This window comes from Anas platyrhynchos, chromosome 38 (assembly GCF_047663525.1).
Source record: "Anas platyrhynchos isolate ZD024472 breed Pekin duck chromosome 38, IASCAAS_PekinDuck_T2T, whole genome shotgun sequence".
NCBI classification, from domain to species: Eukaryota; Metazoa; Chordata; class Aves; order Anseriformes; family Anatidae; genus Anas; species Anas platyrhynchos.
Window position 1 is genome coordinate 3,004,200 of NC_092626.1, and position 25,737 is coordinate 3,029,936.

Below are 25,737 nucleotides of genomic sequence, written 5' to 3' on the forward strand. Positions count from 1 at the left end.
TAGCATTTGTAAAACACATTCATCCTGTTCTTTGTCCTTCATGGTCACTTTTTTTTTTTGAATGTGTAGAAAGAAAGGGTTTCCGCATTGACTTAATTTACAAATTCAGTGCCCCTTTCTCTAAGCGTTAAAGTCCTTATCTTTTTTGTCTATGTGAACTCTGCCTTCTGAGCAATAAAAGAAAATTAAGACTCTTTAAATTACTTTTCTCATCTCAGTCTGAAAGTGAAAAACTGCAAAGTCAATCTCTTTTGATTTTGAAGGGTTGTTAAGCCTTCTCTTTAGGTAAGAGACCTCAAACTTCTCTTCACAGATGATTTTGAACCAGTATACCAGTAGTTAGCCTATAAGCTCAATCCTTTGCCTCCTTTATTCAGATTGCCCTTTGAAAGTTACTTAAATGGTAGACGCACGTGATTAGTTCTTTCTTTGTCAAGCAGACACTCACGCTGTCAGTCCTCTCTGGGTGCCAATACCTTCAGTGTGGACTAAAATTCCTGGAAGCTTTCTGACACCCTTTCAGTATTTTGAACTTTTGTCTGGTTGAGAATTGGAATGTTGATTTACTGTCTGGGTTGCTTATACCACGTGTCGTCGTTCCCCCCCCCCCCCCCCCCCCCCCCGCTTTTTTTTCTTCATTGTTCTCCTTTTCTGACAGAGCTAGGGTGATACAGAAGAGTTTGGATGCTTATTAATCAAAAATAAATCTAATTTTGGAAGTGGAAAACAATCACTGATCTATCTGTAAATGGCAGAGAGCTGCTCTCTAGCTATCTTGCAGCTGCCCATGGAAAGTACAAATCTGGGCTCAGAGGGCTGAAATAATTACACCCTGTTCTGTTTTGAACCAGTCTAATCTTCACTCCAGCTGCTGCTGCCTAAACACAGGGCAGCACCTTAACAATCCAAATGGCTGATTACATGATATATTTACCACTTTTCCTAATCTGAGAAAAGCGCAGTTCAAAAATATGTGTTTCTTAGTTGAATAAAGCCGGAAGAAAAGTGATTCTTCCGTAACTCAGTTTTATAGCTTCGCTCTTCCTTTCCTCCTTTCTCACTTTCACTATGTCCTATTGTCAGCTGTTCCTCTCCAGTTGCCTTATTTTACAGCTATTGCTTCCCACTTCTTTTGATATATTTCCCTATAACCCATGTCTACATCTGCACACCAACCTTCTCTTGTCTAGCTAACCGGAGACATATTTCACTGCAGTTCTGTGAGCTGCATGGGCTATTATGATTCTGCCAGCTGATGAAGATTGACCTGCTGTAGAGGGAATGAAAAACTGGGACGTCTTTTCATTCTTCCTGTCAGTAAAACAGCTGCTTCTAAGCCTTCCATTAAGAAAAATAATAATAAAAAAAATCCACCATATTATATTACAGTAAAACTACACAGTGCAGGGAGATTGATTTAGGCAACATGTGTTTATCCAGATTGGAACATACTTCGAAGTCTGAGGGTGAGGGCCTCATGCTTCAAAGAGCTCTAAGGATTTATGGAACAGTCTGAGAGTGCCGTGTGAACCCATCAGCGTGGACACAGATCTTGGAATCTAGATGTTGGTGTTTGACACGTGAATGAACACATGAAACATAAGTAACACTGATCCCTGTTTGAAGGAGATGAGCCTTTGATGAGTGGAAGTGGTTTTATTTTGCTGTATCATGGGATAGAGAGCATGGGAAGCAGTGCATCACTAGTTAGTTCAGAAGTGACTGATAGATAGGGTGGACCTTGCTAGCTCTTGTGCAATCTGTTTGCTACTCAGAGAACTCCTTTCTTTCTGCAGTGAGATACATCTTCCTCAGAAGTAAATGGAATCTAATTATTTGTGGGCTGAAATAAGAACAAATTGAAATATAGAAAGAACTATGTCTAGATCAGCAGAGCAATGAAGAAAAAGTCCAAGAGAGGAAAAAGTGTATCACAGCATAAGAGACGAAAAAGGTAATTCAGAATGCAAGTGAATTCATGTAGGAGAAGAAACTAAACAAAATTACACAAAACTATTGAAGAAATAGATTAAGAATATAGAAGTAAAAGATAAGTAATAGAGAGTGAAAACGTGCTTACACCAAGAAAACTGTGTTTAAAAACATGCATTTACCTAACTTAGTACTTTAACTTGCAAAATAACATGGCCTCAGTGCCAAAGATCACTTGACTACTGTTAGCTTGTGCAGCACTAAAAGCATAAGCATGTCAATTGCTTATTTGCATGATTTTTCATATTCTAAGAGTTGATATGGAAATGATCCGTTCTGTATCAGTACAATTTCTGAACACTTGAAAAGAGATACTGTGGCTTACCCTTCAGAAGAGAATCTCGAGAGCCAAGTCCAGGGGGACAATCACTTCCCTAGCCCTGCTGGCCACACTGCTTCTTATTCCAGCCAGGATGCTCTTGGCCTTCCTGGCCACCCGAGCACACTGCTGGCTCATGTTCAGCCGACTAGCCACCAATACTCCCAGGTCCTTCTCTGCCTGGCAGCTCTCCAACCACTCATCTCCCAGCCTGTAGCTCTGCTTGGGGTTATTGAGCCCCAGGTGGAGGACCCGGCACTTGGCCTTGTTGAACTTCATGCAGTTGGCCTCAGCCCATTGGTCCAGCCTATCCAGATCCTCCTGCAGAGCCTTCCTACCCTCGAGCAGATCGACACATGCACCTAACTTGGTGTCATCTGCAAGATCACTGAAGGTGCACTCGATCCCCTCATTCAGATCATCGATAAAGATATTAAAGAGGACTGGCCCTAGTAGTGAGCCCTGGGGAACTCCATTAGTGACCGGCTCCTACTGGCTTTAACTCCAGATAAATGTAACTGGATTACAACAGCAGGCATGTTTCTAGCCACACGTGCCTTTTTCCAGAGAGAAAGCTGAAGAACATGGCAACCCACAGCCTGCTGCACCCTGAGGGGCAAGGGCAGAGCAAAGCCCAGGCTGGCACAACACAAAGCGTTGGGGACGGCCATGGCTCCGGAATGCTGGCCCCAGCGGCGGTTGGGCGGTTGGGCAGGCCTGTAACGGCTGCCCGTGCTGACGGGGAGGCTGCTCGGCTGCCTGCTCCTCCCGCTCAAGTGTCCGCTCCAGACACAACCTCAAGCAGAGGGAGTCAGCTTCTTTTTCCTCTCTCTTCAAGCAGGACGGTGACACGATTGGGTCAGGACAAGTGTGACCTCTGCATGAGGATGACGGGACACGGACAGCCTTGGTGAGAAGAACCTTGGGCTCTCAGGCAAGCGCTGCCCATGGTTACAGGGGGATGCTGCTCCGTTTGGTGCTTTTCCTCTTTCAGACAGAAACATTCCTAGCGATGAGACCGGACCGTGGCACACTGCTGGCCTCTCTCGCTTTGAGAGCTCAGCCAGAAAAGATGCCAACGCTCTCCAGGACAGATGAGAAAGCGTCACGCCGTTCCCCACCACGGTGTCACCACGCTAAGTGGGAATATGGCACATTTAAGCTACAACAAACAAACATCCCCTGGACATCAGGAAGATGCGAGATGGACAGCCGTGGTGTGAGGCTGGGAGAGCTTCGTGCAAGGAGGAAGGAATGGCTTCCAGTGCTGAGAGGGGGTGGCTGCTCGGTTTGTCGCCTCCTCTATTACAGCTGGAGACACTGACAGTGCTGGAATGAAGCCATGGCACACTCCTGGACTCTCTCCCCTTGAGAAGTCACCTAGCAAAGGTGTCAATGATCTCCAGGACAAGTAAGATTGCCCCAACCCACACCCCAGCATGGTCTCATAGCAAGCAGGACGGTGACATGCTTGGGCCAGGACAGCAGTGACCACTCAATCAGGATGATGGGAGACGGATTGACATGGTGAGACGCTCGAGTCTGTCGGGCACAGAGGCAGGGTCAGCCCCTGGTCCCACGGGGATACTGCTCTGATTTTTCTTTCTCTTATTAAAGCCAGACACACACAGCGATTGGAAGCAGACGACGGCACATCCGTGGCGACTCTCCCTTTGAGAAGACATCTGGAAGGAACTTCCAGCACTCTCCAGGACAAGTAACATTGCCCCAACCCATATCCACCACTGTCCACAGAAATCAGGACGGTGACACGATCAGACTAGGACGGCAGTGACCGCTCCATGGAGACGACGGAACACAGAAAGCCTCGGTGAGTCGCTGGAGACCCTCGGGTACAGAGGCAGGGGCTGGCCATGGTTACATGGGGATGCTGCTCCATTTGGTGCTTCTTCTCTTTCAGCCAGACACACACAGCGATGAGACCAGACCACGGCAAACTCCTAGCCTCTCTGCCCTCGACAACTGAGCTGGAAAGAAGAGCTGCCAACGCTCTCCAGGACAGGTAGGATCGCCCCAACCCACACCCACGAGGCTCTAACTGCAAGCAGGATGGTGACACGATCGGGGTAGGACAGCAGTGACTGCTCCATGAGGACGATGGGACAGGGAGAGCCTCGGTGAGTCCTGGTAGACCCTTGGGCACAGAGGCAGGGTCTTCCTATGATCACAGAGGGATGCTGCTCCGTTTGTTCTGTCTGTTATTAAAGCCAGACACACACAGCGATGGGATGAGGCCAAGGCACAATCCTGGCCTGTCTCCCATTGAGAAGTCAGGTGGAAGGAAGTTCCAGCGCTCTCCAGGACAGGTAAGATCTTCCCAACCCACACCCACCAGGCACTAACAGCAAGCAGGAAGGTGACCCGCTCGGTCCAGGAGGGCAGTGACCGCTCCATGAGGACGATGGGACAGGGACAGCTTTGGTGAGTTGCTAGAGACCCCCGGGCACAGAGGCAGGGGCTGCCCATGTTAAGAAGGATGCTGCTCTGTCTCTTGGTGCTTCTGTTTCAGCCAGAAACACAGAGCGATAGAACCAGACCACGGCACAATCCTGGCCGCTCTCCCCTTGAGAAGTCAGCTGTAAGGAAGAGCTGCCAACGCTCTCCAGGACAGGTAAGATTGCCCCAACCCACACCCACCGGGTACTAACAGCAAGGAGGACGGTGACATGATCGGGATAGGACGGGAGTGGTCCCTGTATCAGGATGATGGAACAATGACAGCCTCGGTGAGTCTCTGGAGACCGTCGGGCACAGAAGTAGGGGCAGCCTGTGCTCTGAAGAGGATGCTTCTCCATTTGTTGGTTCTTCTTTTTCAGCCAGAATTTCACGGCGATTGCACCAGACCATGTCAAAATCCTTGCCGCTCTCCCCTTGAGAAGTCTTCTTGAATAAGAGCTGCCATCACACTCCAGGACAGGTAAGATTGCCCCAAAACACACCCCAGCATGGTCTCATATCAAGCAGGACAGTGACACGCTTGGGCCAGGACGGGAGTGAGCGCTCCATCAGGATGACAGGAGACAGAGTGACATGGTGAGACACTCGAGGTTGTTGGGCACAGAGGCAGGGTCAGCCCCTTGTCACACGGGGATGCTGCTCCGTTTGTTCTTTCTCTTATTAAAGCCAGACACACACAGCGATGGGAAGTAGGCCACGGCACAATTGTGGCGACTCTCCCTTTGAGAGGACATCTGGAAGGAACTTCCAGCGCTCCCCAGTAAGAGTAAGATCTCCCCAACCCACATCCACCACTGTTCACAGAAAGCAGGAATGTGACACGATCAGGCTAGGATGGCAGTGACCACTCCATGGAAACGACGGAACACAGAAAGCCTCGGTGAGTCACTAGAGACCCTTGGGCACAGAGGCAGGGGCTCCCCGTGTTCACAGAGGGATGCTGCTCTGTCTCGTGGTGCTTCTCTTTTAGCCAGTAATGTACAGCAATGGAACCAGAGAATGGCAGGCGACCCTTGGGCACTCAGGCAAACGCTGCCCATGGTTACAGATGCTGCTCTGTTTGGTGCTTTTCCTCTTTCAGACAGGAACACACCTAGGGATGAGAGCAGACCACGGCACACTGCTGGCCTCTCTCGCTTTGAGAGCTCAGCCAGAAAGGATGCCAGCACTCTCCAGGACAGATAAGACAGCCCCAAGCCATTCCCCACTGTGGTGTCACGCTCGGACCAGGAGTGCAGTGACCGCTCAATTAGGATGATGGAACAGATATGGCATCGGTGAGTCGCTGGAGACCCTCGTGCACAGAAGTAGGGGCAGCCTGTGGTCTCAGGGGGATGCTGCTCCGTTTGGTGCTTCTCCTTTTGCAGCCAGATTCACACAGCGATGGGACAAAACCACAGCACACTCCTGGCCACTCTCCCCATGAGAACTCAGCTGGAAGGAAGAGCTGCCAACACTCTACCTGACAGGTAAGATCGCCCCAAGCTACACCCCCGATGGTCCACAGCAAGCAGGAAGCTGACAGAATGGGGGCAGGACGGCAGTGAATGCTGCATCAGGAAGACGGAACACAGACAGGCTCGGTGAGTCACTAGATACTCTTGAGCAGAGAGGCAGGGGCTGCCCATGCTCACAGGGAGGTGCTGCTCTGTTTTGTGCTTCTTCTCTTTCAGCCAGACACACACAGGATTGCCTCCAGACCACGGCACAATCCTGGCCTCTCTGCCCTTGAGAAGTCAGCTGTTAGGAACTTGCAGCGCTCTCTAGGACAGTTCAGATCTGCCCAACCAAAGCCCAGCAGGCTGGCCGTTGCTGCTCTGTTTGGTGCTTTTCCTCTTTCAGCCAGAAACGGCACAATCCTGGCGTCTCTGCCCTCGAGCACTCATCGGCGAGGAAGAGCTGCCAACGCTCCCTAGGACAATTAAGATCGCTCCAACCCAAACCCACCAGCCTCTAACAGCAAGCAGGACGGTGACACGCTCGGGCCAGGAGGGCAGTGACCACTCCATGAGGACGACGGGACAGGGACAGCTTTGGTGAGCCGCTGGAGACCCCCGGGCACAGAGGCAGAGGCTGCCCCTCTTGACAGAGGGACGCTACTCTGTTTGGTGCTTCTTCTCTTTCAGCCAGAATCACATGGCGATTGGACCAGACCACGGTACAACCTTGACTGTTCTCCCCTTGAGAAGTCATCTTTGAGGAAGAGCTGCCAATGCTCTCTAGGACAGGAAAGATTTCCCCAACCCACACCCGCCAGGCTCTAACTGCAAGCAGGACAGTGACATGATTGGGGTAGGACGGGAGTGACCACTCCATCAGGACGATGGGACACGGACAGCCTTGGTGAGTTGCTAGATACTCTTGAGCAGAGAGACAGGGGTTGCCCATGTTCACAGAGGAATGCTGCTCTGTCTCGTGGTGCCTCTCTTTTAGCCAGAAACCCACAGCGATGGAACCAGTCCATGGCACAAGCTTAGCCGCTCTCCCCTTGCGAAGTCAGCTGTAAGGATGAGCTTCCAATGCTCTCCAGGACAGGTAAGATTGCCCCAACCAAGGACAGGAGTGAGCACTCCAACAGGATGATGGGAGGCGGTCAGACTTGGTGAGATGCTCGAGAACCTGGGGCACAGAGGCAGGGTCATCTTGTGGTCACACAGGGGTGCTGCTCCATTTCTTCTGTCTCTTATTAAAGCCAGACACACACAGCGACGGGACGAGACCATGGCACAACGTGGCCTCTCTCCCCTTGAGAAGACTTCTGGGAGGAAGAGCTGCCAATGCTCTCCAGGACAGGTAAGATCACCCCAACCCACACCCACCTGCCTCTAACAAAAAGCAGGAGGGTGTCACGCTCGGGCCAGGAGGGCAGTGACTGCTCCATGAGGACGACGGGACAAGGACGGCCTCGGTGAGTCGCTGGAGGCCCTCGGGCACAGAGGAAGGGGTAGCCCGTGTCGACAGAGGGATGCTGCTGCGTTTGGTGCTGCTTCTCTTTCAGCCAGAATCACACGGCGATTGGACCAGACCACGGCACAATCCTGGCTGCTCTCCCGTTGAGAAGTCAGCTGGAATAAAAGCTGCCAATGCTCTCTGGGACAGGTAAGCAGTCTGCCTAATTGTTTCTGTAGCAAGCTCCTCATCTTTTATTATTGAATTACGATCATATGAAATAATACTAATCTTAATACCTAGAATTTCTCATCAATCACTATAAAATACTTAATGTACAGTCATCCTTTTGTGAGGATAAACCAGTGAGGTAAACCTGACTGCAGACATACGAGATGAGGAGCTTGCTTTGCTGTTTGGAAAATTGCTGCATGTTTTCTCCTTGTTAGTTTTCAAATAAGGAAAAACCCTTCTGTGTGCAGCCAGGTCTCTAAGGAAAGCAGGTGGGAGCTGGTGCAAAGGGGCTGTAACATGCAGCTGCAGACTTCAGTGCAGAAGTGTGGTGTAAGGAAAAGTGATGCAAGCGCCAGGTGGCCAATGAGAGAAATGTCAGGGTTGGGGTGGTGAGGAGCAAGGTTGTCCACGCGCTGTCAGACCTCAAGAGTCTGCTTTTCCTCCCGTATTTTTGCATGTGCATGTGCATGTGCTAAGCCCCTCCCTCCGCTGCTGGCCACGCTGCTTTTGATGGAGCCCAGGAGGCAGTTGGTCTTCTGGGCTGCAAGCACGCGCTGCTGGCTCATGTCGAGCTGCTCATCCAACAGAACCCCCAAATCCCTCTCCACAGGGCTGCTGTCAGGGAGTTCTTCTTGTGCCTGCTATTGCTCTGACACAGGTGCAGCACCTTTTGTTTGGACTTGTTGAAGCCAGGCACCCCCTGGCACCAAACCTCCCGCTGGGAGCAGCTGCAGAGCTGCAGGCCTGCGGCTGGGCAGCACGCGCTGTCAGGGGGAGCGCAGCAGTGGGGCCGGGCACCAGGGGAGGGGAGCGCCGAGACGAACACCCCAGCCCTCCTGGCGAAGGGCAGCATCGCCGTGCCCCAACCCCACCAGACCTCACAGCGGGCACGCGAGGAGGCGGTGGGCACAGCAGCAGGAAGAGGGGGAGATGGCAGCAGGGGTGTGGATGGCACCACCAAATAAATTGTTAGCTACACTGAGACTTTATATATATATGATTTATTTTCTACATTGTATAGATGTATTTGCTGAGGGCCTTCCGTGTGCCCCATCCGCTGGCCCGGCCCTGTTGTTGCCAGCTCCTGGGGCGCTGCCCTAGTGTTGCCGGCGGGGTGGCCTCTTCTTGCCTGCTGGAGAAGAGGCCTGGGAGGTGGGGGCCCTCCTCTTCGGGGCTCGCCGGGGCCCCCTGTGGGGATGGTCCCTGCCCTGTTCTGCTGTGGAGGGTCCAGGCACAGCCTCTGGTGTCTCCTCCTGGGGCGCTTCTTGGTTCCCTGGGTCCTGAACCTGGCTGGAGGGGGGCAGGCCGGGACCCCCTTGAAGGGCAGCACTGGAGCTGCCCGCGACTTGGTCCGTGCTGGCTCCAGCAGCGTTGTTGGAGGGCTCTGGACCAGGACCAGCAGTCCCCTGTCGGGAGCCAGAAGGCCTGGGGGCAGCTGCGGGGCTGCCTGCCTGTCCCATGGCAGCACGGGAGCCCTCCAGGCCCAGCAGGCGGTGGGCCACCCAGCTGCACCGCTGCACCGTGATGCTGATGAGCTGGTGCACAAAGGTGGCTGCGTGGTCCGCCATGGAAAGCTGCAGCAGCTGGACCAGGCGATCTTCATCCAGCCCCAGGAGGCCCAGGGCGGAGGTGAGGAGGTCTTCCACCATTTGCGCCTCCGCGTGATCAGCCCCATGGATGCGCCCCAGCTCCTGGCGCAGCCAGGGCAGCACGGGACGGATCAGAGTTGGGTGGTCTCGCAAAAGGGAGGCCCAGACTTCAGGCTGGAGGCCTCCCACAAGAGCCGGCCCTGCAGCTGATGGCGCAGATGCTGCAGGGTGGTGACGGGGGCCGGTGGTGGCTGCGTGGCCACGAGCTCTCCCAGCCGGCTGGGCCACGAGGGATGCCTCTGCCGGCGGTGGGATGACGACCTCCTCAAATTTGTTGTCTGCCCGCACCGAGTGTATGATGGAGCTGACCCTCCTCTTGCAGAGGGGGCACTCGGGCTTGCTCTCCATCCACTGCTGGATGCACTGGAAGCAAAACTGGTGGAGACATGGCATCACGTAGCCCGCGTTGTCCCAGGTGTCAAGACAAATGGGGCAGCGGCTCTCCAGTGCCGTGGCCATGCTCTCCAGCTGCTGCAGTGGGCTGCGTGGAGCAGGGGATGAGGGGCTGCTCCTCCTCACCAGCGCTGCAGCAGCAGCAGCAGCTGTCACGCTGCAAAAGGCAGAGAAGAGGCCACGGTCATCGGCTGCTCTAGGGGCAGCTGGAAGAGCTGTGCAGGTCCCCAGAGGAGGAAACCCTTCCAGCTGCCCAGGGGGAGGTGTCCCTGCAGTGCTCACCTCTGCTGCTGCGAGCGCTCCTCCTGGGTCTCCCGACGGCCCAAACGACGCAGGACCGTGGAAGAAGCTCCGATGGCTCTGGGAAGGGCACTGAGAGCTGCTGCAGCAACTCCCAGGGCACGACACCAGCACCAAGGCCAACCTCGCTCCTCACTCCAGACCTCACGTAACCGCTCAGCCGGAGTGCGGGCACTAGCCGGCGGGGTGGGACTCTGCACCCACATATAAGCAGTGAGGGCCACGCAGTCACAATCCATTGCTCACTGACATCACAGTCCATCGCTTGGAGACGCCACCAGCTACCCGTAGGAGATATGCCAATGGCCCATCCTCACCTCGGCAGCTCTCTGGCCCCAGATTCTGAGGCCTCCCGCAATGCTCGTGTCCACTTCATGCCCCCCAACTTTTGTCTTGTCCTGGGCAAGAGTCTGCTTTTCCTCCCGATGGACATCTCCATTGGAGAAGAGCTGGATTAATATCAATAGAAGAAAGATACTCAAAACTGAAATGTAATAAAATTCACCCTTTAAAATGAGAGGAGACATTTATTAGGTGCTTTTTGAAATCTTCCTCCTTAACTACACTATGAAAGCTCTCCAATTAATTCTCCAAGTCTTGAAGACTTAAATAAAACTATGGAAGACATATGTTTGCTTAGGAGTTTCCGCCTTTTAATGAGTTCCATGGTGGATTTTGGTGCTTAGTCTGTGAATGTCAGGTACTGAGAGGAGAATGATGCGCATTGAACCATCGGACATTGGTCCATTTTTCCTCTTGGGAAACACAAAGACAAGTGTGAGGCCTGAATATGTTTTGAACACAATGTTTAGTCCCACCCTCAGGAGACCTCTTGCCTGGGAGTGTTGTTCTGAGGATATTTTCCTGCTACAGGTGTCTCTGCACACTTACTTGCAGGCTCAGGAAAGGCTGGTGTGGCTAGCTTTGGGCCTCACTAGTGGACAGGCACGATCAGACAGCCTGTTCTTCACTCTGACATTTGGCAAGCCCCAGAGCATTAGACAATAACAGCGAGGGGAATTTTTGTAAATGAAGAGCTAAAGTCTGACTTTAAGGAGAAATTACATGACCCGGAGAGCAGGCTGGGGACAGCCAATGAGATATCTCTGTGGTTGGTGCAGGCCGCACACAGACGTACAGGCACTGACAGAATGAGAGCAGGATGCAGACATCGCCCTGACGCTTGCTGTTAGAGGCTGGTGGGTTTGGGTTGGAGCGATCTTAATTGTCCTAGGGAGCGTTGGCAGCTCTTCCTCGCCGATGAGTGCTCGAGGGCAGAGACGCCAGGATTGTGCCGTTTCTGGCTGAAAGAGGAAAAGCACCAAACAGAGCAGCAACGGCCAGCCTGCTGGGCTTTGGTTGGGGAGATCTGAACTGTCCTAGAGAGCGCTGCAAGTTCCTAACAGCTGACTTCTCAAGGGCAGAGAGGCCAGGATTGTGCCGTGGTCTGGAGGCAATCCTGTGTGTGTCTGGCTGAAAGAGAAGAAGCACAAAACAGAGCAGCACCTCCCTGTGAGCATGGGCAGCCCCTGCCTCTCTGCTCAAGAGTATCTAGTGACTCACCGAGCCTGTCTGTGTTCCGTCTTCCTGATGCAGCATTCACTGCCGTCCTGCCCCCATTCTGTCAGCTTCCTGCTTGCTGTGGACCATCGGGGGTGTAGCTTGGGGCGATCTTACCTGTCAGGTAGAGTGTTGGCAGCTCTTCCTTCCAGCTGAGTTCTCATGGGGAGAGTGGCCAGGAGTGTGCTGTGGTTTTGTCCCATCGCTGTGTGAATCTGGCTGCAAAAGGAGAAGCACCAAACGGAGCAGCATCCCCCTGAGACCACAGGCTGCCCCTACTTCTGTGCACGAGGGTCTCCAGCGACTCACCGATGCCATATCTGTTCCATCATCCTAATTGAGCGGTCACTGCACTCCTGGTCCGAGCGTGACACCACAGTGGGGAATGGCTTGGGGCTGTCTTATCTGTCCTGGAGAGTGCTGGCATCCTTTCTGGCTGAGCTCTCAAAGCGAGAGAGGCCAGCAGTGTGCCGTGGTCTGCTCTCATCCCTAGGTGTGTTCCTGTCTGAAAGAGGAAAAGCACCAAACAGAGCAGCATCTGTAACCATGGGCAGCGTTTGCCTGAGTGCCCAAGGGTCGCCTGCCATTCTCTGGTTCCATTGCTGTACATTACTGGCTAAAAGAGAAGCACCACGAGACAGAGCAGCATCCCTCTGTGAACACGGGGAGCCCCTGCCTCTGTGCCCAAGGGTCTCTAGTGACTCACCGAGGCTTTCCGTGTTCCGTCGTTTCCATGGAGCGGTCACTGCCATCCTAGCCTGATCGTGTCACATTCCTGCTTTCTGTGAACAGTGGTGGATGTGGGTTGGGGAGATCTTACTCTTACTGGGGAGCGCTGGAAGTTCCTTCCAGATGTCCTCTCAAAGGGAGAGTCGCCACAATTGTGCCGTGGCCTACTTCCCATCGCTGTGTGTGTCTGGCTTTAATAAGAGAAAGAACAAACGGAGCAGCATCCCCGTGTGACAAGGGGCTGACCCTGCCTCTGTGCCCAACAACCTCGAGTGTCTCACCATGTCACTCTGTCTCCTGTCATCCTGATGGAGCGCTCACTCCAGTCCTGGCCCAAGCGTGTCACTGTCCTGCTTGATATGAGACCATGCTGGGGTGTGTTTTGGGGCAATCTTACCTGTCCTGGAGTGTGATGGCAGCTCTTATTCAAGAAGACTTCTCAAGGGGAGAGCGGCAAGGATTTTGACATGGTCTGGTGCAATCGCCGTGAAATTCTGGCTGAAAAAGAAGAACCAACAAATGGAGAAGCATCCTCTTCAGAGCACAGGCTGCCCCTACTTCTGTGCCCGACGGTCTCCAGAGACTCACCGAGGCTGTCATTGTTCCATCATCCTGATACAGGGACCACTCCCGTCCTATCCCGATCATGTCACCGTCCTCCTTGCTGTTAGTACCCGGTGGGTGTGGGTTGGGGCAATCTTACCTGTCCTGGAGAGCGTTGGCAGCTCTTCCTTACAGCTGACTTCTCAAGGGGAGAGCGGCCAGGATTGTGCCGTGGTCTGGTTCTATCGCTCTGTGTTTCTGGCTGAAACAGAAGCACCAAGAGACAGAGCAGCATCCTTCTTAACATGGGCAGCCCCTGCCTCTGTGCCCGGGGGTCTCTAGCAACTCACCAAAGCTGTCCCTGTCCCATCGTCCTCATGGAGTGGTCACTGCCCTCCTGGACCGAGCGGGTCACCTTCCTGCTTGCTGTTAGTGCCTGGTGGGTGTGGGTTGGGAAGATCTTACCTGTCCTGGAGAGCGCTGGAACTTCCTTCCACCTGACTTCTCAATGGGAGACAGGCCAGGATTGTGCCTTGGCCTCATCCCATCGCTGTGTGTGTCTGGCTTTAATAACAGACAGAACAAACGGAGCAGCATCCCTCTGTGATCATAGGAAGACCCTGCCTCTGTGCCCAAGGGTCTACCAGGACTCACCGAGGCTCTCCCTGTCCCATCGTCCTCATGGAGCAGTCACTGCTGTCCTACCCCGATCGTGTCACCATCCTGCTTGCAGTTAGAGCCTCGTGGGTGTGGGTTGGGGCGATCCTACCTGTCCTGGAGAGCGTTGGCAGCTCTTCCTTCCAGCTCAGTTGTCGAGGGCAGAGAGGCTAGGAGTTTGCCGTGGTCTGGTCTCATCGCTGTGTGTGTCTGGCTGAAAGAGAAGAAGCACAAAACAAAGCAGCACCTCCCTGTGACCATGGGCAGCCCCTGCCTCTCTGCTCAAGAGTATCTAGTGACTCACTGATGCTGCCCGTGTCCCGTCATCCTCATGCAGAGGTCACTCTCGTCCTGACCCAATCGTGTCACCGTCCTGCTTGAAGAGAGAGGAAAAAGAAGCTGACTCCCTCTGCTTGAGGTTGTGTCTGGAGCGGACACTTGAGCGGGAGGAGCAGGCAGCCGAGCAGCCTCCCCGTCAGCACGGGCAGCCGTTACAGGCCTGCCCAACCGCCCAACCGCCGCTGGGGCCAGCATTCCGGAGCCATGGCCATCCCCAACGCTTTGTGTTGTGCCAGCCTGGGCTTTGCTCTGCCCTTGCCCCTCAGGGTGCAGCAGGCTGTGGGTTGCCATGTTCTTCAGCTTTCTCTCTGGAAAAAGGCACGTGTGGCTAGAAACATGCCTGCTGTTGTAATCCAGTTACATTTATCTGGAGTTAAAGCCAGTAGGAGCCGGTCACTAATGGAGTTCCCCAGGGCTCACTACTAGGGCCAGTCCTCTTTAATATCTTTATCGATGATCTGAATGAGGGGATCGAGTGCACCTTCAGTGATCTTGCAGATGACACCAAGTTAGGTGCATGTGTCGATCTGCTCGAGGGTAGGAAGGCTCTGCAGGAGGATCTGGATAGGCTGGACCAATGGGCTGAGGCCAACTGCATGAAGTTCAACAAGGCCAAGTGCCGGGTCCTCCACCTGGGGCTCAATAACCCCAAGCAGAGCTACAGGCTGGGAGATGAGTGGTTGGAGAGCTGCCAGGCAGAGAAGGACCTGGGAGTATTGGTGGCTAGTCGGCTGAACATGAGCCAGCAGTGTGCTCGGGTGGCCAGGAAGGCCAAGAGCATCCTGGCTGGAATAAGAAGCAGTGTGGCCAGCAGGGCTAGGGAAGTGATTGTCCCCCTGGACTTGGCTCTCGAGATTCTCTTCTGAAGGGTAAGCCACAGTATCTCTTTTCAAGTGTTCAGAAATTGTACTGATACAGAACGGATCATTTCCATATCAACTCTTAGAATATGAAAAATCATGCAAATAAGCAATTGACATGCTTATGCTTTTAGTGCTGCACAAGCTAACAGTAGTCAAGTGATCTTTGGCACTGAGGCCATGTTATTTTGCAAGTTAAAGTACTAAGTTAGGTAAATGCATGTTTTTAAACACAGTTTTCTTGGTGTAAGCACGTTTTCACTCTCTATTACTTATCTTTTACTTCTATATTCTTAATCTATTTCTTCAATAGTTTTGTGTAATTTTGTTTAGTTTCTTCTCCTACATGAATTCACTTGCATTCTGAATTACCTTTTTCGTCTCTTATGCTGTGATACACTTTTTCCTCTCTTGGACTTTTTCTTCATTGCTCTGCTGATCTAGACATAGTTCTTTCTATATTTCAATTTGTTCTTATTTCAGCCCACAAATAATTAGATTCCATTTACTTCTGAGGAAGATGTATCTCACTGCAGAAAGAAAGGAGTTCTCTGAGTAGCAAACAGATTGCACAAGAGCTAGCAAGGTCCACCCTATCTATCAGTCACTTCTGAACTAACTAGTGATGCACTGCTTCCCATGCTCTCTATCCCATGATACAGCAAAATAAAACCACTTCCACTCATCAAAGGCTCATCTCCTTCAAACAGGGATCAGTGTTACTTATGTTTCATGTGTTCATTCACGTGTCAAACACCAACATCTAGATTCCAAGATCTGTGTCCACGCTGATGGGTTCACACGGCACTCTCAGACTGTTCCATAAATCCTTAGAGCTCTTTGAAGCATGAGGCCCTCACCCTCAGACTTCGAAGTATGTTCCAATCTGGATAAACACATGTTGCCTAAATCAATCTCCCTGCACTGTGTAGTTTTACTGTAATATAATATGGTGGATTTTTTTTATTATTATTTTTCTTAATGGAAGGCTTAGAAGCAGCTGTTTTACTGACAGGAAGAATGAAAAGACGTCCCAGTTTTTCATTCCCTCTACAGCAGGTCAATCTTCATCAGCTGGCAGAATCATAATAGCCCATGCAGCTCACAGAACTGCAGTGAAATATGTCTCCGGTTAGCTAGACAAGAGAAGGTTGGTGTGCAGATGTAGACATGGGTTATAGGGAAATATATCAAAAGAAGTGGGAAGCAATAGCTGTAAAATAAGGCAACTGGAGAGGAACAGCTGACAATAGGACATAGTGAAAGTGAGAAAGGAGGAAAGGAAGAGCGAAGCTATAAAACTGAGTTACGGAAGAATCACTTTTCTTCCGGCTTTATTCAACTAAGAAACACATATTTTTGAACTGCGCTTTTCTCAGATTAGGAAAAGTGGTAAATATATCATGTAATCAGCCATTTGGATTGTTAAGGTGCTGCCCTGTGTTTAGGCAGCAGCAGCTGGAGTGAAGATTAGACTGGTTCAAAACAGAACAGGGTGTAATTATTTCAGCCCTCTGAGCCCAGATTTGTACTTTCCATGGGCAGCTGCAAGATAGCTAGAGAGCAGCTCTCTGCCATTTACAGATAGATCAGTGATTGTTTTCCACTTCCAAAATTAGATTTATTTTTGATTAATAAGCATCCAAACTCTTCTGTATCACCCTAGCTCTGTCAGAAAAGGAGAACAATGAAGAAAAAAAAGCGGGGGGGGGGGGGGGGGGGGGGGGGGGGAACGACGACACGTGGTATAAGCAACCCAGACAGTAAATCAACATTCCAATTCTCAACCAGACAAAAGTTCAAAATACTGAAAGGGTGTCAGAAAGCTTCCAGGAATTTTAGTCCACACTGAAGGTATTGGCACCCAGAGAGGACTGACAGCGTGAGTGTCTGCTTGACAAAGAAAGAACTAATCACGTGCGTCTACCATTTAAGTAACTTTCAAAGGGCAATCTGAATAAAGGAGGCAAAGGATTGAGCTTATAGGCTAACTACTGGTATACTGGTTCAAAATCCTCTGTGAAGAGAAGTTTGAGGTCTCTTACCTAAAGAGAAGGCTTAACAACCCTTCAAAATCAAAAGAGATTGACTTTGCAGTTTTTCACTTTCAGACTGAGATGAGAAAAGTAATTTAAAGAGTCTTAATTTTCTTTTATTGCTCAGAAGGCAGAGTTCACATAGACAAAAAAGATAAGGACTTTAACGCTTAGAGAAAGGGGCACTGAATTTGTAAATTAAGTCAATGCGGAAACCCTTTCTTTCTACACATTCAAAAAAAAAAAGTGACCATGAAGGACAAAGAACAGGATGAATGTGTTTTACAAATGCTAGAAACATACATGTATGTAACAAGATTGCTGTATTAGAAACCTATGTTGAGGGAAAATTATGATTACATTGGAATGACAGAGATTTGGTTAAACCAAGCTATCAACTGGGAGATAAAATTACCAAGGTATAAAGTTTGCAGATGGGTGAGGTAAAACAAAAGTAATGAGGGAGGGAGTAATTTGCGTACAGGGAGAATACCGAATAAACAGCAATAAATGACACTAGGATTTTGGCTGACACAACAGGGACTATTGGAAGTAAACTGAAGAATGAGATATGGAAAAAGTTAGTCCTTGGACCTTGCCAGAGACTTTCAGGAGAGGATGAGAAAGCATATCAGGAAATGTTTTTACAGATGAAGGAAGTCTGTATTGAATCCAGCATAATGATCCAGTGGAGGAGTTCAATTACCTAGACATTTCCTAGGAAAATGTTAGTGGGAAAAACTACCAAGCAAGCATGATTATAAGACTAATACAGGATTGCTTCCTTACAGAATATGCTCAAAAGCCACTCAGGCCACAGGAAAAGGGTAATGTGGATATAGTGACGAGAAATAAACTAGACACGATGAATGCAATGAAAGCTGGGAGGAGTATTACAATAAATATATAGGGCAGTACAAGTGGTTGCAATGCCATTAAGACTTGGGGGGGTAAGTTGCACGTGCATGTTAAATAAAATCAGACCCTTACTGAACGTTAAATAAATTAAAAGTAGCCCAAAAGAATCAAGCTTCACCAAAGGAAATGCAGGGAAAGATCTGAGATATCTTTAAGAACACATTTTCAAAATACAAGTAATTCATCAGGGATGAAGCCAGAAAAAAAACCTGCAATTGTATCAGGGAAGTGTAGTGCTTTATCTAGTCCCATTCACTGAACAATAGGAAAAGAAGCATCTTGTGGCCAGTAACACGTTTGAAACAGCATTCCCCATAAATTCCCCATGACCTGTGAGCCCATCTGTTTTGCTACTGGTGCTGGAAGAAAAATGTGAGTAGATGAGAAGGGACTGCAGATGAAAAGTAGAGACTAGGTGTGAAGAGAGAAACGATACATGTTTGAATAGTTTCTCTGACATGTCCCTGTTTGCAGTGAATGAGGTTCACAAATGACCTTGCTGCCACACACAGAGCCTAATAGCCAACCTCCACAGCACATTACAGGCAGGCACTCACACCAATGTGAGGAACCTAGATTCAAGACCATATTTTGGCAAACAGAGATTGGACTCAGGAAGCTATTTCTTAAAAAATAAATAAATTAATTAAATTAAATTAAATTAAAAAGTTCATTTTATAAAAAGTAATTGCATTTATTATTTGGAAGTTTACTTCCTTGTATGGCTCAGTTTTAGCCGCTCTCCAGTTTTCTACAATTGACAGTTGACAATTTGTACGACTGGCCATTGCATGGACTTTTAATAATAACAACCACTAAAAACAACAACAAAGTATGTGTGAGTTTTATTGATCTAAAAGTCAGTTTCCATACAGTTTTATCCCTGCATCTGCCTCTGGATCTGTAGATTTTGCATGTCCAACTTTTAAGTCAAAGTTTGATATAAAATTTTGGTTCTCTAAGTAGCTTCTAAAGGTCTCAAGCTCATCACCAAGTTGATGATTAAAGAGAAAAAGCAGTATGTAATCCTTTCCCTGAAAGGAACAGTATTTTAGGGGAAAAATAGCAAGGAGTAGATACATGCATAAACATCACAGGTCACAGTATGGCCAGCTGGATTGCTATGTCGCCTGACGTGTGGGTATGTGTACTCTGCCTTGCTTTTCTCCTTACACAGTGTGGTGATTTTACTCAGGTGGGCAGACAAGCTCCACCACAACCGCTCTCTCACTCCCCCTCCTCAAAGAGGAACAGGGAGAAAACACAAGCAAAAGGGCTCAAGGGTTGAGATAAGGACAGGGAGGACGCGCAGTAATTATTGTGACTGGTAAAACAGACTCAGCATAGGGGGACAGTAAGACTTACTGCCTATTCCTACGCAGCTAGAAAAGCGAGAAACAAAGGAAAGAAACCAAAAGCACCTATCCCCCCATCCACCCTCTTCCACCTCCTCCCCCCGAGTAGCGCAGGGGAGTGGGGGAATGGGGGTTTCGGTCAGTCTAGAGCGCTTCTCCACCGCTCCTTCTCAATCACTCTTGTCCCCTGTGCTGTGGGGTCCCTCCCACAGGATGCAGGCCTTGCTGAACTGACCTGGCGTGGGCTTCCCACAGGCAGCAGCTCTTCCAGAACTGCTCCCACATGGCTTCATACCATGGGGTCCATCCCTCAGGAGCAGACTGCTCCAGCACAGGTCCCCCACGGGCAGCAGCTCCTACCAGGTCACCTGCTCCTGCGTGGGCTCCTCCACGGGCTGCAGCGTGGAACCCTGCTCCACCGTGGTACTCCATGGGCTGCAGGGGGACAGCCTGCTTCACCATGGGCCTCACCACAGGCCGCAGGGGAACTTGTGCTGTGTGCCTGGAGCACCTCTCCCCCTCCTTCCTCACTGACTTTGGCGCCTGCAAGGCTGTTCCTCACTCCTCTCACTCTCCCAGCTGCTGTGTGGCGCAGTGTTGTGTTTTTTTTTTTTCCTAAATCTGCTCTCACAGAGGCGCAAAACAACATCACTTACTGGCTCAGCTCTGGCCAGCAGTGGGGCCCTTGCCAAACATGGGGCAGCTTCTAGATCCTTCTCACAGAAGCCACGCCTGTGGCCCCCTAACACCAAAACCTTGCCACGTAAACCCATGACACGGCAAGAGGCTCAGACTTTCTCTGCCTGCAACTACTCAAGAAATGAGAGTATCAGTAGCTTTCTCACACCAAGACAATTAGAACAAACGTTGAGGTTTGAAAGCCTATGGTTCTAAGGATTGAAGCCTATTTTTAACATTTTAGATGTTGCTTGGCATTCATAGAGCAGTGTTCAATGGTAGGCCTCACAGCTGGTTTCCTCTGGATTTCCGATAAGCCAACAAATTCCTCCTTCCGTTGATAGTAGTCTCACCCTAGTATACAACAGTCTTGTAGTAGCAAGTCCTGGTCCCTGCCAAATAATTATCAGTACAGGAAAGATCTGAGAAACGTTCTAAATGGATACTGTCAGTAGATGTTTGCAACGATTTTAAAAAATCTGAACAGAAACATTGAAGATCATACCCATGCAGGGAATGTGATTAGATCCTGTTTCAAGCATCTTAGCACTGAGACAAAACATCAGGGAAAAAAAACAAAAACAAACGAACAAAAAAACAACTTTCAGATTTGTTTTTGAGAGTCTGAATAACACATTATCTCTTCTCATTTTATTGCTTATTAGACAGTATTGCCATTCACATATTTTTCTCCAACAATGAGAAACTCAAATGGCAAAAAGGTTGGAAAATAGTTCTGAAAAACACCAGTTTAATCAGGGATAGTTCGCCAGTCTTGAGCCTGAAAAATGCCACGTCTCCAAATCCAGTCTTTCTTTAAACTCTGTTCCTTATCCCCAAAGAATTATGAAATAGTGACAAAGGCAGTCCTAAAGGTCTGAACACCAGTGCATTTGAAAGCCTGAGACATGAGCACTACAGTCTGCCTGGGCAGACCTATTCTCCCATGTGGAGCCTATGGTTCAGTTAACAGGACTCCAACCATGTGCAAGAAAGTACACGAGAACATCAAGCCCTTACTTATTCTCCACGACCGCAGTATATTTATATTCTGAAATCAAACTTAGAACTTCATTTTCTGCTTACATTTAAGTGTGGAAATTAATCACTTGGGATTGTAATTCTACATATGATGCTAGGGGAAATTATAATAACATCCAAAGAACCACATCTTTAGCCTGCATTTTGGTTTAGACATGTTAGATGGTGCTTAATGAAGCATTTAACATCCTATTAAAGCTTTACAGCACACACTCCTCCTACTAAAAAATTCTTAGAGTGAGTGCCTAAGTGCCGCTTAAAATCAGATACATTCTAAAATGGAAAACATAATATATAATTTTCCTGTATGATAGAGTTCATGCAACTCTTTTGCATATTTGGTGCAGTATTCATAGCAAAAACTGCTGGTGGTAAAATATAGTAGGTGGAGATCAAGTAGCATGTGTGCATTGTAACATTATAGGTTCCAGAATTTTGATCTATGACTCAAATAAATACAATAAACACAATATTTATGTAATAAAATGCACCTGGATGCTATTTCCATTAATGAATGATAATGTGCTATAGAGCTTTCTACTAGTCTAAAATAAAAACATTATTCAAGACACATAGGCTGACGCATTCTGAAAGTCCTTAGACACAGAGGAGTACCATTTGTCAATAAACAAGTCTTTTCATAAACATTAACAACAGTATTTCAAAACAAGTGGATATTGATCACTGAAAAATGGGACAGATACAAAATCTGAATCAACTTTTAAGCACGTAATCAAATCTCGCTAATGCTAGTAGGGCAACATAACTCACCCAGGTAAATATTCAGGCAGCTATAAAAATAAAAACAGAGAAGGCAGGAAGAAAGCCATAGAGAAGTCATAAGGATTGCACAAAATTCCATGGCATTAAAAACATTATTTTTTGCCGTAATTTTAATTTTTATATAATAAAATTTACCATGAGAAAAAAAAAAGAAAAAGCGTTGAGTCATCTGATCCAAACAGTTCATTCCAGAAATATCTTCAGCAACTGTGATTTGATCAAATTTGAAGTAACTAATGAAAGTGTTGAAAGCCCCATCCTTAACACTAGATAAACTTGCTGACAAATTCCAAATGCTTGATCCAAACACTAATTTTGTTGGAGAACAGTTCCAACCTTAGAACAGTTTTTCTACCTCCGTTCTTGCAAAAAGATGCATTGAAACTTTCCAAACACTTCAGCTATAGGTATATATAGGTATACCAACCTTGTCTGTTTCAGCCTAAATTATTGATATTTTAAGATACTAAAACAAGGTTCTTATGCTATGGCTATAACCATATATGTAATTGTGACTATATGTGTCTATTCTACTGGGAGAAACAAACGGTAAAAGTTTACTACTATCTTTGCTACAGCTGTAATAATAAATGGTAGAAATCGTCATCTAAGCATCACAAAGTTCTCTTGATAAAGTTCTCTTGCCATACTGATAGAATTTGCTGCCCATGTTTAAAATGAACATATTATGAAATGGTTCCAATTAGATCGAGTAGTTTCATGTCTTTTTTAGGCACCACTTATAGCAAATACTGTCATTTCTTATGATAAAGCAGCCAGTGCTGCTTAACAAGCTCATTTTTAACCAAATCAAAAGATGTTATTTAAGCTTTATTTTATCCCCAGTCAAGTAGAACATTTTCCAACCCTGACTCTCAAGGTAGCTTTCAATTTGCATATTTGACTCAGGGCTTGAAGTGAAATTTAGCCAGAGGCAAAGAGGTGGCACAAGGCTATGTAACACATAAGGCCTATATTGAAGTGATAAACTGTGATAGCCTCCTCCTGTTTTAGTTCAGAGAAGTAATTCCACCTTTATCAAGGGCGTGACCCGGTATAGTGCATTCAAATCCTGAAAGTTGAATCTGCCCATACATAGTTATATCTAGTTATAGAATTCAGCCTTCAAAAGTAGAGCTCAGAAGGGAGCTCTAAAACACTTCAATAGTAAACAGACTAATTAGAATAAACAGGCTTCTCAGCCATATTACCTTTTATTAATGGGGGAATGAACATCTCTTGAGCCACAAGGGGATAATCATGGAGGCGACCACCTCAGAAGCACCACCACAATACCACAGTCAAACTGTTGATTCATCCGGTCTCATATCCTGCCTCCAGTGGAGGTCAGTGCCACCTGCAGCAGAGGAAGGCAAAAACAACCAGGCAGTTTAATGAGGATCCTATTGAGGTTTCATCGAAAAAAAAAAAAAAAAAAAAGTTGTAACTGGGCTCTAATGAAGACAGAGTGAAAGTGTTTTCAGGTTTAATTTCTCTGTCAAAAATGTTTTCTAGTGCAGAACATTTGTATGAGTCTTTGACCAGTCAGTCTCCAGAAGCCATTTCATTGTATCTCCCCTTTGTATGCTTGCATTACTGTTCTTCATTCAGTGTCTTCATCTGCAGTGACACTGCCCTCAAATTCAAGCAAAAATGCAATGAGGGACTTCTATGCAAAGTTCAGGAATCCGAGCTTCAGGCTGATGGAAGTGATTCGACTGGCTGCCTCTCATTAAATGCTCAGAGAAAGAGCTGTTATGCTTCTTTTAATAAGCTGTTCTTCCAAGAGAAGGAAAAAAAAAAAAAAAAAAGCTCCAGTGTGGTGGTTTTACTGTGCTGGGCAGCTAAACCCCACGACCGCTCTTCACTCCCCCTCCTTTAGATGAGGAGGGGGAGAAGTAAAGCAAAGAACAACTCACGGGTTGAGATAAGGATAATTTAATTAAAGGGAAATAATTATAATAATAAAATAAAGACTACCATGAACTAAACAATTTAACTAAGGGGAAATAAAAAGGGAAAGGGGAAAAGGGAGGGGAAAAGGAAAAATAAAAAGAAGGGACGAAAACAAACAAACAAAATAAATGAAGGCTATATGGAAGTGCAGAGGAAAGAAATTACTCTCTACTTCCCACAAATGAGTGATGATTGACCACGTCCTTGAAGCAAGGCCTCAACGCACGCAGCTGGTGTTGGAGAGGAGGACTGACGTCTTCCCAACGAGAGCCCACCCCTCCCCTCTTCTTCCTGTTTCCACCTTTTATTGCTGAGTGTGACATCACATGGTATGGAATATCCCTTTGGTTGGTTTAGGTCAGCTGCCCTAGTGATGTTTCTCTCCTCACTTTTTGCCCACCCCCTAGGAGGGTTAGAGAAAGGCCCGATGCTGTGCCACTGCTGCTCAGCAGTAGACACAACACTGGTGTGATAACACTGCTGTTCCAGCTACAAGTACAGAGTACGGCACTGTATGGGCTGCTGCCGGGAAAGTTAACATTCCAGCCAGACCCAGTACATCCAGTCATTAGCATTTTCTTTCCAAAACGGAAAACAGATCAACTTATGTCAATGCACAGTCAATCATCATAATAGTACCAGCTTGAGTAGATCAGAACTGAAGGATAAAAATATATTTTGTTTTGTTAAATGATTTGTTAAGGGGTAGGTTTGTTTTGTTTGTTTGTTTCATAAATATAGAATCATAGGATCATAGAATCATAGAATATCCTGAGTTGGAAGGGACCCTTAAGGATCATCAAGTCCAACTCTTGACACCGCATAGGTCTACCCAAAAGTTCAGACCATACATGGGAACAGGAGGAAAAGGAAAGGGAAAAAAAATATATCCTCATTAAGAAATATTGGGCTAGTGTTTAGAAAAGAGGAGGAGGAGGGAGGACAGTATTTTGTTTCCCAGTTCAGATGAGGCTCTGGTGTGCACAAGAAATGTTAAAACAGATGAAGCCTCATGAGCCTGATTGAAGCTGGCACGTAAACAGCTACAACACTCATAAGCTGCACATAGCTAGTCCAGTCAATAGGTCACTTTCTAGGCCTGCTTACATTACTTGAAGTACTCCCTACTTCATCTAAATGTTTCCTAGGCTCTCATACCCAAAGTAGGCTGTGAAAATGTTCCTTTCTTTCATCTATCTAAGCTGTCTAAGTAAAAGCAAAGCGATACCTCTATTCCGACCATGTCCCATTGCAAGGCCTACAACTAAATCCATCTGTAAGAGAATTCAAGATCCTGCCCACTTCCATGTGACCGCCCTACCAGGAGACAGGAGCCTAAGGCTAGACTCAAGCATCAACCACATGTAAAGCATTCCTCACAAGCACTTCAATTTCAACAAGGGAAGAAAGCATGCTTCAGTCCTCCAGCTCAAGCTGAGCCACCATGCCAGTAATGTCAGGGCAGCTCTGTTCCAGCTTAATAATATAGCGGGCTTGTCCTGGAAAATAGACAGGCTGAGTGGCTCCCTGGGAGTGAGTGGGGATTAGGTGTTTATAACTAAACATAAGTAAATTGAGGGAGGTTGAAACCCACCCTAGAGGCTGTACATCCTCCTTCAAGTCTTGAAGAGCTTTCCAGTTAGAGAAACAGACAGCATCTCCCCTGCGAGAAAGACAACTTCAGAGAATTTTGCCTAACCCCCTTTAGAATCTGAAAACACTTATCACTGTGCCCTACCAATTCCATGTAAGCCCAATATAACCTCCCACCTGCAAGGTAAAAGCAGAGCCCAGACAAGCACCAGCAGACCCATGAGCCAGCAATGGCAAGGCATTGCTGCTGCTTTGGGGCTGCTAGCAGATAAAAACCCTGGGAAAATTGCTCAGAGCTTTTTTTTTTGGCTCTTCCCTCCATGGATGAGATAAAACAAGGAGGGTTTTGGCAGGGGGTGAGCTATTCCACACTTGTGCTTAGGTGGGAGATTAGAAACAAGCCCAGGTGTTTGCACCAAACCCAACACACACACG

General features: G+C 48.2%; 1 protein-coding gene and 3 long non-coding RNA genes across 5 annotated transcripts in view; 3 read left to right on the forward strand and 1 right to left on the reverse strand.

The window, feature by feature from the left end:
- Positions 1-25,737, forward strand: part of LOC140001171 (uncharacterized) — a 195,418-nt gene that overhangs the window by 45,041 nt on the left and 124,640 nt on the right. The gene's annotated exons all lie outside the window — the stretch shown is intronic.
- On the forward strand, positions 632-5,760 carry LOC140001156 (uncharacterized). Its single transcript, XR_011806285.1, has 3 exons — positions 632-1,954; positions 3,150-3,838; positions 3,929-5,760. It is a non-coding gene; the product is annotated as an uncharacterized lncRNA (long non-coding RNA).
- LOC140001162 (uncharacterized) lies at positions 6,246-7,906 on the forward strand. Its single transcript, XR_011806290.1, has 3 exons — positions 6,246-6,825; positions 6,916-7,324; positions 7,482-7,906. It is a non-coding gene; the product is annotated as an uncharacterized lncRNA (long non-coding RNA).
- Positions 12,556-23,474, reverse strand: LOC140001153 (uncharacterized). Its single transcript, XR_011806283.1, has 3 exons — positions 22,965-23,474; positions 14,048-14,119; positions 12,556-13,957 (listed from the first exon to the last, which is right to left on the reverse strand). It is a non-coding gene; the product is annotated as an uncharacterized lncRNA (long non-coding RNA).